Below are 13,801 nucleotides of genomic sequence, written 5' to 3'. Positions count from 1 at the left end.
CCACCACGGGGATTGAAACCCGGATTCTAGCGTTGTAAGTCCCCAGACATACCGCTATGCCACTGGGAGGATAGTTTTTATATTGAAATATATCTGTGTTATCTACCACGATCGAAAACATTTGGTCATAACTAAATGATAGCTAAAAAATATACATAAAAAAAATAACGAACTTAAATTATACATGCTAGATATTGCAAATCTAGTATTAAGCTTCACCATAGCCGATTTATATTACTTGAAGAGTAAGGTACTGTCACAAAGCATTTTTAAAACACAGAAATAGGATAGGAAAAATTATGAAACGCACAAGGAAACCGAAAAATGGCACAACTTTCGGAAAACTATTCTCTCCCACCTTATTTTTATCTGGTATATTACTACACTCATTAATTTATTTTGAAATTTATAATTTTTCTTGTTAATGTTGGCGTCTTTCAACCGTATATAACATTTGTGTGTATGCGCATGTTAAACATACAAACTTAATATTTTCTTTTTATTATACCAATATATACTACGGTGTTAATTGTTTTCTTGAGCTATGTGTTGGAAAGACGTATGTTAAACATTTTTTTAACGAAGATCATGTAATAAATAAAAACAAGTTTTGGTTTCCTTTATTGGCTAACATTATCAGTTAAATAGCTTAACATATCACGGACATTTTGAAGTGGATATTTGCAACGCAATAATTGTTATTTTTCCCCAGATTCTGGTAAGATATAACAAATACTTTTCACAATGAACAACATCCTTATGATATATAATAATACATGTTAATTTCGTTATTGTTAGTTTCACAAATTTAATACAAGATTCAAAGTGAATTACGACAGAATAAATGATATTAAACGATATTGTTATTTTTGTTCCTATCTGGGCAGAATTGTGTATTTTTGACGTGCGGACTATCATTATTATTTTATTTATCTAGGCATGCTAGTGTATGTTGATGTGTTGAGTATGATCTCTGTATATCATTTGTAACCCACTTTCCCTTCTCCACAACAGAGAAAAAAGATATCAGATATCAACGTTGAAAATGAAGTAAATAGTAATCAGTTTTTGACAACAATGCACGGTTATTAGTGGACACTGTATTTAGGATGAAAAATGCACGTCTGCAATCAGATGCTGAAACTTTGTAATAATGCTTTGACTTGGACAAACTAATGCCTCGTCAATACGATTTACGCTAGAATACAGCGTTCTGTGTCCTTTATTTGCCATACATTCTTCCTATTAGGAGTATTTGTAATACATTATCTGTTTAAATGCCCTCAAATGGTGTAATATTGACCATGCACATATCCGTAAATTTTTTATCTTTTCGCACATCAAGATTATACATACTAAGAGGTATATAACCCTTGAATCTAGTTTCTATATAATAATGTATGATAAAGTAGCTCATATTAAGTGTGAATAGCATATTCACACACACACACACAAAGCAGCTATTACTTTGGTACAGATTGGTTACTGTTACAAATCCAAGCTGTTTATCATTATCTTTCCCGCACAACTGAGGGATTTGTTCTCTGCTGATAAGCTACAAAGGCAGATTCTATTCCCATGAGTATCTCTTGGTTAGCTATATATTTAGTATCTTTAAACCATCGTTTTCTTTTTAATCACTCGTCAATAAAACATATGTTGTCAGCTACTTTTTTACGAGTTGCTTCTATATAGAATCTTTGTTTATTTACACTGAAAAAATATCACATTTCTAAGCACTTTATGGACAGAATGTACAAACATTATGTACATGTTACGCAAAAATTAATCGAAACCTACTTCAACTGTTTAGTTCTATTTTTCATTAATAATAGAATGTTTCATATTTCATTCAATGGTTTGTTAAAAAGATCTGAAAAACTTCACCGCATTTCGTTCAGAGAATATTCACTTACTTATAAAACAAAATGCAAACTACTGAATGCTAATTTTTCTCCACACAACCCCTTTGCAGCGTTAGAGAAATGAGTCTTTATTTTGTTCACCATATTATCGTTGAATATTCTAAACAATATTCACTGTAACTGATTGTCATTTCCTGGTAGAAGTGGGGAGAGCGGACGGGATTTTCAGACATGTAGGAAATTTCTTTTAAAAAAGATGTTAGGCCTCAGAGAGAATAGGAACAGAGTTATCGTGATGAAGCTTATCTTACATGGAACGTTAAGTGCATACTTAGAAAGAGATGAGATTTTTATGATAATAGAGTGGGAGCTGAAACCACAGGAAACCTCAGTCATAGTTAATCGAAACGGTTATCGGAAACCCTATAAACGTGAACTTATGAAAGATTTTCAGATGCCCATCTCATGTGCGTCGCTATATATAATGTTTTGCATCTTTTTAGAAGCAGTTGATAATTTTTATGTATATCTGAGAAACTGGGGGATTGTGTAAAGTAGTAAATATTTAAGTATGTTTATTTATATCGAAGCTCTATTTCATATGCCTCTGTGAACCTACTTTGCAAATAAGTGGGTAACATCGTGACTTATATTACTATTCTATAAACGACAAATTTTCCAATGTTTTATAGTCTCTTTAATTTCAGTTTTTAAAACGTGTTTTAACTTAGGCCAATTTATAAGTGTCACATTAATTAACCAGTAGATAAGTTGGATCCCGCACAATGACAGGAGGATTTCACTAAGTAAATGGAAAGAAACAAAGTACAGCATTTGGTGTGGGGAGTAAAGACAAATATCATCTAAAAATATAAATATTTTATTGAATTCTTATTTAAATTGAATAATGCAATTCACGATGAATGAGGAATGAAGAAAAAATAATTTGAAGAATACTAAATTTAAAATTAAAATAAACTTAAACTGAAAGAAAAGCAGAATTTAAATAAATAAAACGTACACTTATACCAGAAAAAGTCTAGGCTTATATCTTCTCCAATGGGCGTTAATCTGAATGCACTATTTCCCCATCTGCCTGTAGAACTTATAAAAAGTAAAAATATTAATCAATGTTCAGTTTCACACCTGAATTATTCAGTAGATGTTAAAATAGTACTTCAATGCAAATACAGTGAAGACTGCAGCCTTAAAGTTTTTTACAGGTCTATACACAGAATACGTGTTTTCACTACTGAAACAGAAACGTAAAGAAATCAAAACATTCGTTTACATATTTCTACTAATTATAAGGTGATGAAAGATTATATGTAATGTGCGATAACATATCAATCCTCTATCACATGATTTTCCTAAGGCAGACCCTATTTATAATTAATATCCCTCCAAAATCTTAAACGTGAACCTATTATTTCTGTTCAAATTCCAATCCTAGAAAGAGCATAAACGCAAAGTTGATCATCCATTCGTGGCATGTGATGTTATATATAGCTGTAGAAAAGTAAGGAGAAATGATACATTTTCTTACTCGTGACCAGAAACCCCATAAAGACAGGACAAACCAAATTAAACATTTACAAAACCGTTAAAATACTTTCCTTGCAGTACAGGAAAGCTGCGTCATATAAACACTTCTACATGAGAAACTTGTCAAAAATAATCATAATTATATGGAAATAAAGAAAAACATTTGTTGTAGATAAAAAAACTAAAAAATGTATTCAAAAATACTAAAATTATTTTATCAAGAAGGCAACCTAAAAATCTGAATGGATTATTGAATAAACCTAAAAAAATGAGAGATTTTCTAAAGAAGGTGTCTTCAGTTGTGATAGAAACAACTGTTCTTTACGTAATTTAGGTTATATGAAATATATCAAAACAATGAAGAACAATAACAAAGAAAGTGTTTATTTATCAATAACTCATTTAATTTTGGTGCCACTTTATATAGATAGTAGTGAGAGGGCAAAAGTAACTGGTTATGTAAAGTTAGTGAATTGTGAAAACAGTTACTAAGACTTACAGAAAAGAAAAAATAAGTAAAAGTGTGAAATTATAAGATAAATAAACTGTATTTCTATAATAGTAATAATAAGAAAAAATATAATTAGAATAAGATTTTAATTTAAAAACTTTATGTTGACTAATTTGATTTATTTTTGAACATTTTTAATGTACTTAATTTGTACATGGACTGTATTATATGTTTGTACGTTTGGAAGGTATATCTATCTATCTAATATAGATTACTTATGTTTAGTTAAAAAGGAGTATTTATGTTTTTTGTTATAGATTCTCAGTAAAATTATTTCCTGAAGAGTGACCTTTGAAGTCACGAAACTGGTAGAATAATCTTTTTATTCGTATCCACAGGTGAATCCTACTGATGTTTTGGTTATATATATATATATATATTTGTACTTTTGACTTTCTTATTTCAACCCTTTTTGTAGCATTAAAACTTTCTATATTATTATAGCTAGCTAGGTTACGAATATATCGATCCCTATTTGAGTTTATAAAATGTAATTATTTTTTATTATACTTGTAGTATTAAAATCATCTTATTTGCATTCGGTGATACGCTTGGCGTTAAAAGATAAAAATATAATAAAACAGTAACAGAAATACACAATGATATGATAAATAATAATAAAGTAAGAGTAGCTGCCTCAGCCGGTTTATTCCCTGTGGTAGGTGGAACAGCGCCATCGTACTTGGAATGCGAATTGACACACGTACTCGACGAGACTCCATAATTGTGAGGAGGAGAGCCTATACTTTGGCCAATGCTAAACTCGTTAAATATGCAAATAAAATTAAATAAAGATTAAACAAAGTTGAAATCATATCACATGTCCGGGATTTTTGAATGTTACCAAGAAGACGTAATACATTCTTAAGTAAGTAAAACCTTACTCAAGTGAGGTAAACGATATTACTATTATAACTAAAACAATACTAAAAATTTGATATTTGAAATTCGAAGTATGAAACATGTTTCACTCAAAGGTTGCACAGGATATAAATTAATAAGTCAGTAAATAAAACAGAATTATAAAACATAATAATAATAAGATATGTATGAATTATGTTTAGAGTAAGTAGAACTCGAATTGACAATAAGTTACGCCAGATCAGGAATTTAATGAAAAACTAAATAACACGCAGAATAAAACATTCATGAAAAATAAACAAAGTAACATAACAGCAAACTAAGCTTTTTAGCAACTTTAAAATTCTCACCATAACGCAGATAATAAGAATCGTAAAGCAGAGTAGTTAACCTCTCAATATTTGTTGTGGTCAAGACATCATTGATTGTTCAATGAAGTCAATTAGATTACAAATATTTAATAAATTTTCCTGTACTTTAAGCACTAATGCAAACACCCCAAAACAATACTCAGATTAAAATATCAAAATATGTTTTAACATTTTTTTGAAAATGGATGTTTGTTTTGTAAAAGTTATACAAATCTCATAAAAAACGAGAAAAACAGCATTACAGTGAACCACGATAAAAACAAAACAGATGATAGCCATTTATTTACAGATTTATAGAGGATACTACTTATGTTGTTAGAGAATTTGTGACTAACTATTGTGGCTACGCACGCCATCACTACATAGATCTTATAACGACAAAACAGTCCCTATCATACACTTAACTGCTCATAGACTTGCCAAAGATTATAACTAAAATGTTATATTTATCATAAGTGTGATAATTGTGCTGTAGCCCACTCAACAACAAACAACATTCAAAGTGGCATTTGGTCCTTTAACTATTGCTTCTGGAACTGTTTATATATTTTGGCAACCATACGATCCCAGGCCTTGCATTGCATTCCTGCAGAATGTCCTGATCATATATAATCTCAACATGGATACAGTCTTATTAACTGGTAAGCAAGGCCATGTGTATATTTCATGCTGATATTCCTAGGACTGTTATGTCTTGTCAACATTGTTATCTAACTTTTATTAAAGTTTAGCCATTTTATCAACACATGATCCATTTGGATAGTGAATATTCGTCCATATAGATAATGTTTGATATGCTTAACAAAATACTAAAATTACAAAGAGTTCCTTCTATGTCTTTCAGTAATGACATTCAGCAGCAAGAATATGCAATCATTTGCTCTGCACCACCTTATACTTATTAATTCATCCCTTCAATTTCACTATCATTGGCATCTACTGTCAATATAAATGGACAGACTACCTTTGATAATAATAATGTGATTGAGAATGATTTTGAATAACCAACACGAGTACATCAACTGAAAAAGCTTTAATGAGAGCAGACTGCAGTGCTGTTATATTAGAAAAATCAGCTACAAGTAATTAATAATAGAATAAAGAGCCAAGGGTGTTTGACACTTCACTATTAGTTGTAGGCCCCTGCTAGTTTGATCTTAGAAGATATAGTAGATATATTTTTCTTGCTACTTACATGCAATTACAAGAAATTTTACTTTTGTATGTAGAAGCACGTACTTTCCAACCTTAAATTTCAGCACTGATTTTTTATTTGCTGGAATACCACTCTCGAGTTCTCAACAGTAATCTGATGAGCATGTTGAAAAACAAGTATGCCAGCAAAATTTATTAGATACTTTTCCTAGTGTAAAACGTGGATTGTAGCATCGATGAGATGTGCAAAAGTAGTGGCAAATTACTTTTAGAATTGGCACAAGTCTTTTGTGAGTGCTGAAAGCAATATGAGGTTTACAATGATCATTATGTTTCACTTGCTATCAATTGGATGCAAGATCTTTTAAGTATCCAAATATCCATCAGTATGAAGGAGAGTAAATACCTTGACATGTATCACTGTTTTCAGATGCCTAAAGCCCACACAAAACATTGTTGTCCTTTATTTCTTATTGATGCTTAAAACATTTGATCACCTTGTACTTGTCGATAGTTTTATGATTTTATGTTTTCATATCTGATATATTTCCGTGCTATATATATCCCTTAGACCCGAGGGAAACCTGTAAATAGTTGCTTTACCAGATGTGAATCACTGGTGCCTATTTAGTGACGTTAGATAAGTTATATTCAAGTGGCCGTATGGTCCAACAAACACATTAGCATAATCGAACAATAACGTCCACAAGTTCTGTATTCTTCTACGTTATTCATACCGAAGCTAAAGCTCCCTAGCTTGAATGATAATTAGGCTGGAAGTTCCTGAAACACTACAAGTTTTAAGAAAGTCCTGGCAGATTCATTTACAACTAAGAACTCAACCCTACATCTACGTATGATTAGAGGTACATATAGACGTTTCACCAGTAACACTACACTATCTGACACAGATTACCATGTCTTCCTAGGTTGGCAACATTGCCTTTCTTGTAACTAGCTACTTTAAAGCAGCGCGCTCGCATGTGTGTGTGTGTGTGTTATCATCCATCACCCATCATTGCGTGGCTCGTTTACCGTAACGTTTAGTAGTCTGAAGATGTACACTGATTATTATATTTTAAAATTTTTGCCCGAAAATGAGGATATGCACTTTTGGCTTTGAATATAGAGCCACAAGTACTTAATACATTTAATGAGTCAATTATTAGCTTCCATAAAATGGGGTACTCAGTTAACATCAAATGAGGTCATTAAAGATTTATTTTCATTTGGTTTGGCGGTTATTAAGTATAAAGCTGTACAGTTGGCTATCTGTGGTTTGCAGACCACGAGTATCGAACCCCAGTTTTTAGTGTCGTAAACCAAAACAGCATATAGAAACGTTACTTGGCACCAAAACACATACATAAACACATTATTTGGCACCAGAACAGCATATAAAGCCGTTACATGGTGCCAGAACAGAGTATAGAAGTACATTACTTAGCACCACAGCAAAGTATAGATATATATATTACTTGGCGCCAAAATAGAATATATTGACACTAGAACAGCATATAGAAATACATTACTTGGTGTCAGAACAGCATATAGAGACGTTAATTATTGAACAGTACACAGAAATTTCTAGCGTCTAGATAACGCAACAAACAATCTATTGGCAGTTTGGAAAACATAAATATATGTAATAATCATGACCAAATTGGAATTGCATCATTATTTTCGCCATTGAAATCCACTAAAGTGCGCAAACATGATATCTGTACAAAGCACACTTCAACACAACGTTTAGAAATACATTACGTAGCGCAAGTACAGAAATAAATTACTTGAAGCTAAATCAAGCATATAGAAATACCTTACTTTCTACCAAAACAGAATATACCGTCACCAGAACAATGTTTAGAAATATCTTACTTGTCGCCAAACAGAATATTTTGGCTCTAGAACTGCATACAGAAATATATTACTTCGCGCCCAAACAGAATATGTTTACTTGGTGCCAGAAGTGTATATATAAATACATTACTAAATGTCAAAACAGAATATATTTCCTTCGTGACAGAAGTGTATACAGAAACATAATACTTGGCGTCAAAATAAAATATATTTTCTTGGCAGCAGAAATGCATATACAAATACATTGCTTAACAACAAGCAGAATAAATTTATTTGGTGCAAAAACTGAATGCAAAAATAAATTACTTGGTGACAATCAGAATAAATGTCCTTGGTGCCACAAGTGCATAAAGATGGGCATTGCTTGGCGCTAAGGGAAATACTTAACGTAACACCAAACCAGAATACATTTACTTGGTACCAGAACTGCGTATAGAAATACATTAATTGGCGTCAAAACATCGTGTAGAAATCTTTACTTGACGCCAAAAGAGAAAATATTCCCTTCATGCTGAAACTGTATACAGAAATACATTACTTGGCTCCAAAGTAGAATATATTTCCTTGGTGCTGGAACTTCAAACAGAAATACAATACGTGGTGCCAAAACAAAATATATTTCCCAGATAAAAGAAATGGATACATAAATACTTTACTTGGCCCCAAAATAAAATATATATAAATATATGCCACAACTACATATAGAAATATATTATTTGGCACTAAAAAATAATATATCTACTTGGTGCAAGAACTGCGCCATATATTAAATGGCGCCAAAGTATCGTGTAGAATTACATTACTTGTCGAAAAATCAGAACATATTTACTTGGTTCCAGAACTACATACAGAAATACATTACTTGGTGCCAAACTAGAATATATTTCATTGGCGCCACAACTGCAAACAGAAAAGCATTACATGGCGCCAAAACAGCCATTAGAAATACCTTAGTTGACGCCAAAAAAACAATGTGGAACTACATACTGACATGCATTACGCGGCGTTAAAACAGAATATATCTAGTTTTTGTCTGATATACATTATATGACGCCAACTCAGTTCTTGGAAATAGTTTGCTTGGCGCCAAAACAGAATATATCTAGTTGTTGTCTGAACTATATACATAAATAAATTAATTGGCGCCAAACAGAATATAATTCCTTGGTGACAGAACTGCATACAAAAATACATCACTTGGCTCCAAAAAAGAATATATTTCTTTGTTGCCCGAACTGTATACAGATATATATATATACTACTCGGCGCCAAAACAGAATATATTTACTTGATGATAGAATTTCATACAGAAATACATTACTTGGCGCCAAAATAGAATATATACAATTGGTGCCGGAAATGCAAAACAGTTGATACCACAACTCAAAAAAGAAAAGCATTACATGGCGTCAAAAGAGCCTTTAGAAATATTTTACTTAGCGCCAAAATAGAAAACATTTATTCAGTGCCTCAACCTCATCCAGAAATGCTTTAGTTGGAGCCAAAACAAATGCATAGATAAATACATTACTTGGCGCAAAAACCGAAAATATTTACTTGATATCAAAACTGGATACAGAAATGCATTAATTGGCACCAAATAGCGTTTAGAAATACTTTACTTGGCGCAAACAAGAATATATTTAATTGTTGCCTTTTTGCCATAACTGCTAAAGAAATACATTACTTGTCGTCAAAATAGAATATTTTTATTTTTTGACAGAAATACATTACTGGGCGTCAAAAAAGAATATTTCCTTTGTGCCGTAACATCACAGAGAAAAGCATTACATAGCGCTAAAACAGCTTTTAAAATTACTTTACTTGGCGACAATAAAACAATTTGTAACTACATAGCTACATACATTACTTGGCGTCAAACATAATATACTTCTTAGGTGCCAGAACTCCATACAGAAATACATTACTTGGAGCCAAAACAGCGTTTAGGAATATTTTACTTGGTGCCAAAACAGAATATATTTATTCGGTGCCACAACTGGATACAGAAATAGAATACAGAGCGCCAAAACATAATATATTATTACCTATACACCAGAACTGGATATAGAAATACTTTACTTGGCTCTAAAGCAGAAAATATTTACTTGCTACCAGAACTGCATATAGAAATGTATTACTTGGCGTCAAACAGAATATGTTTAATTCCTACTAGAACTGCATACAGAAATACATCACTTTGTGAAAATACCAAATACATTTACTTGGTATCAGAAATACACCCAGAAAGTCTTTACATGGCGCCAAAACAAAATATGTTATCTTGATTCTATAAATGCATAGATAAATACATTAGTTTGTGCCAAAACAGAAAAACATTACTTGGCGCCATAATAAAATATATTTACTTGGTGCTAGAACTGCTTACAGAAACACAATACTTGGACCCAAAACAGATTATATTTACTTGTTGCCAGAACCACATACAGAAATACATTTCTTGGCGCCAAAACAGAATATTAAAATACTTTACTTAGCGGCAAAACATAATATATAAACAGCATATACAGATGTTCACTGGCGCCAGAACTGCATATAGAAGCACATTACATTACTAAAGAAAATATATTGTCGCCAAAACAGCATAAAAGAAATGCAATGTTTGGCGGTAGAACAGAGTATAGAAATACATTGTTTGGCGGTGGAACAGCATTAAGTAATGTTTCTTGGCGTCCATAGCATTTAGAAATACTTTACTTGGCGCCAAAACAGCATATATATATATATTACTTGGCGCCTAAATAGAATATAGAAATACATTACAATATATGCGGTTTTGGTGTCAGAAGAGTATAGATGTACATGACTTGGCGCCAGAACAGCATATATATAGATATTACTTGGCACCTAAATAGAATATAGAAATACATTACAATATATGCGATTTTGGTCTCAGAAGAGTATAGATGTACATGACTTGGCACCAGAACAAAAATTAGTAATACAATTCTTGGCGTAAGAACAGCATATAAAAATACTTTAAGTAGAGAAACTTATTGAATTTGGGGATTGTATTGAAAATTATCTTCAAAATTGTTGGAAGAAGTATGTTAGAAGAATTAATTTAATTTCTGAAATTTTTGCAATCTGAAATTTAGTTTAGATACTAATTCTATAAATTAAATTTTGTAGATAGTTACTGATTAAGAAGAATGATGGTATGATTGAAAAAATCCAATTTTACAAGCAAACTAACTTACATATCTATGTTGATTTTGCAATAATTATCTGTAAATGTACAAAAATAAACGAACTTCTTCATTGGGCAGAATAATTACGTTTTGTTCTTTTTTTTCCCTATGAAAAATAGGAAAGTGGCTTTAAGAATTTTATAATTTTCTTCGTAGATCATTTCCAGATGTTGTTTGCTTGTTTAAAGTTAAGCACAAAATTACACAATGGGCTATCTGTGATCTGTCCACCACTGGTATCGAAACCCGATTTCTGGCGTTGCAAGTCCGCAGACATATCTCGGTGCCACTGGTGGGGGGAGGCTCCAGATATGGTTATTAAGGAGAGTTTTTTCGAGCTAGATTACTTGATTCTTCAACATATCATAACTAATAATTTGGATGTCATTAATACGTACTTTTGAAACAATTTTTAGGATGTTGAAACTAATAATAATTTAATCCACACTTCAATAGATAACAAAAAAAAACCTTCGGTAAGTTTAAAATTTAACTTTTCCACAACAACCAGCTTCAAACAAAATCTTATGTTTTAACTTTTTTTAAATTGTTATTAAATAATTTATTGATAGAAGGAGTCAGTATATAGTAACAGCTATCGGCTTGAAACTAAGCTTAATTATGATGAAAATGATAATGTGATTTCTAATAAGGAGAGAGAGAAAGGGAGTTCAATCGTAACTGTATTCAATGTATTTATATTTTGATTTGTTCTTGATGAAAGAACTCATATGTAGGTCAAAACAAAAATTCTTATAACGAATGAACTCAAAATGTTGTCCAATTTATTGTCTGAACATCTTTATAATTATAGATTAAATGCTTTGCCTTTACGGCACTGTCAAAACATTAATAAAAAAATGTTGTGTGAAGATCAATTCTTAAAAAAATATCGTCTCTACTTTACACATTAGTCATCGTATTTAGACAGATAATTTTATGTCGCATCAAGAGTCTTGTATGTGAGCAATAGCGCTACAATACAAGTGTTGATGTGCGTGGCTAACGATTTGAAATATCATTGTGATATTGAATAAACACATTTGAATGTTTTGAACCTTTAATCATTTAATTTCTAACTAAAAGTATACTTCTTTTGTGATGTAGAATATCTGTTTGAAAGTTGAAAGTAATCCAAAAATAATTGTGAAGTATATAAATACATACACAGACACATTATTTACAATACTGTAACTAATTATGTAAACTTATAAGTGATACAAATGCATGAGTTACAAGGAATGTGTAATTGCACTTAAATGGTCAGCTTGTGATTAATACATTATATTACTACAAACATTCAGGAGAATATTCATAACGGGATATTGTGAAGACCAAACCATGGTTATGAATGTCCCATCGTCTTCCTTTTATCTGATAATTTGGGATCACTGTCGTGCTAGAAGATGAATTCCTGACCAATATATCTTGTTTTGAGAGAATGGCACGATGAATAAGAATATGGTTGTACCTGTTAGCAGTCATTGTATTATCTACATCTTCAACATAATTAGCCGAGATGCAACTCACATCTTTGTTCTGCCCCCCCCCAAGTATGCTTCACTGTATATGTTGTTCGTAACACTGTTCACCTTTATACCATATAAAAACCACCATTAATTGTTTCCTTACTAATTTTAAGTCAGCGAAATATTACTGACTTTTGTAAACAAAAAAATGCAATTTAACAAAATCACACAAAAAATGATCTGTAATTTTCCTTCAATTATTATATAATTAGGTGACGTACTTCTTCAATATGCGGAAACTTAGGGTTCTCCATGTCAGCTTTGGTGACAATCGGTTCAACGGCTCGCCAGTTATAAACGAACTCAAACTTACTTCGTCAAATAATGATTTATATAATTGTATTACTATCATTTTATACTTACATTAAAAATATTTTGATTGCAATAAGAATAAGAGGTGAAGAAGTATCCCGAGCGAAAAATTATTCTACGTCTTTCGAACAGTGTTTAACTGGTACTTAGACTAGCAGATTATTTACTTGAGAAGTAAGATATAAACAATGGTGCCACTCACGGTTGGGTACATATTTTATCAAAAAATGGTATAAATTTTAAAATTAAATCATATTTTCTAGCGTTTCTACTTGCTAACAAATAAGAAATTTATAAAAGTATTTTAGACACAATAAAACTTTTTAGGAAATTAATGATATACTCAATCTTTTTTTGCTTTTTTATATTTTTGAACAATTGCAGTAATATTACATTTAGGCTTGGGATGTACGGTTTATTATGAAAGATTTGGATACTGTCGACGTATGCCTCGTAAATAGTTAAATTCAATACATAAGTTTGTTTGTTTGTTTGTTTTTAATTATGCACAAAGCTACACAAGGGCTATCTGTGCTCTGCCCACCACGGGTATCGAAACCCGGTTTCTAGCGTTGTAAGT

The 13,801-nt window shown here is 31.4% G+C and overlaps 1 protein-coding gene across 1 annotated transcript in view; it reads right to left on the bottom strand.

Annotated features, from left to right (window-relative positions):
* Positions 1–13,801, bottom strand: part of LOC111085381 (nephrin-like) — an 83,250-nt gene that overhangs the window by 6,963 nt on the left and 62,486 nt on the right. The gene's annotated exons all lie outside the window — the stretch shown is intronic.

Source organism: Limulus polyphemus, unplaced genomic scaffold (assembly GCF_000517525.1).
Source record: "Limulus polyphemus unplaced genomic scaffold, Limulus_polyphemus-2.1.2 Scaffold359, whole genome shotgun sequence".
Taxonomy (NCBI): Eukaryota; Metazoa; Arthropoda; class Merostomata; order Xiphosura; family Limulidae; genus Limulus; species Limulus polyphemus.
This window is presented reverse-complemented; position numbering and strand designations above follow the sequence as displayed.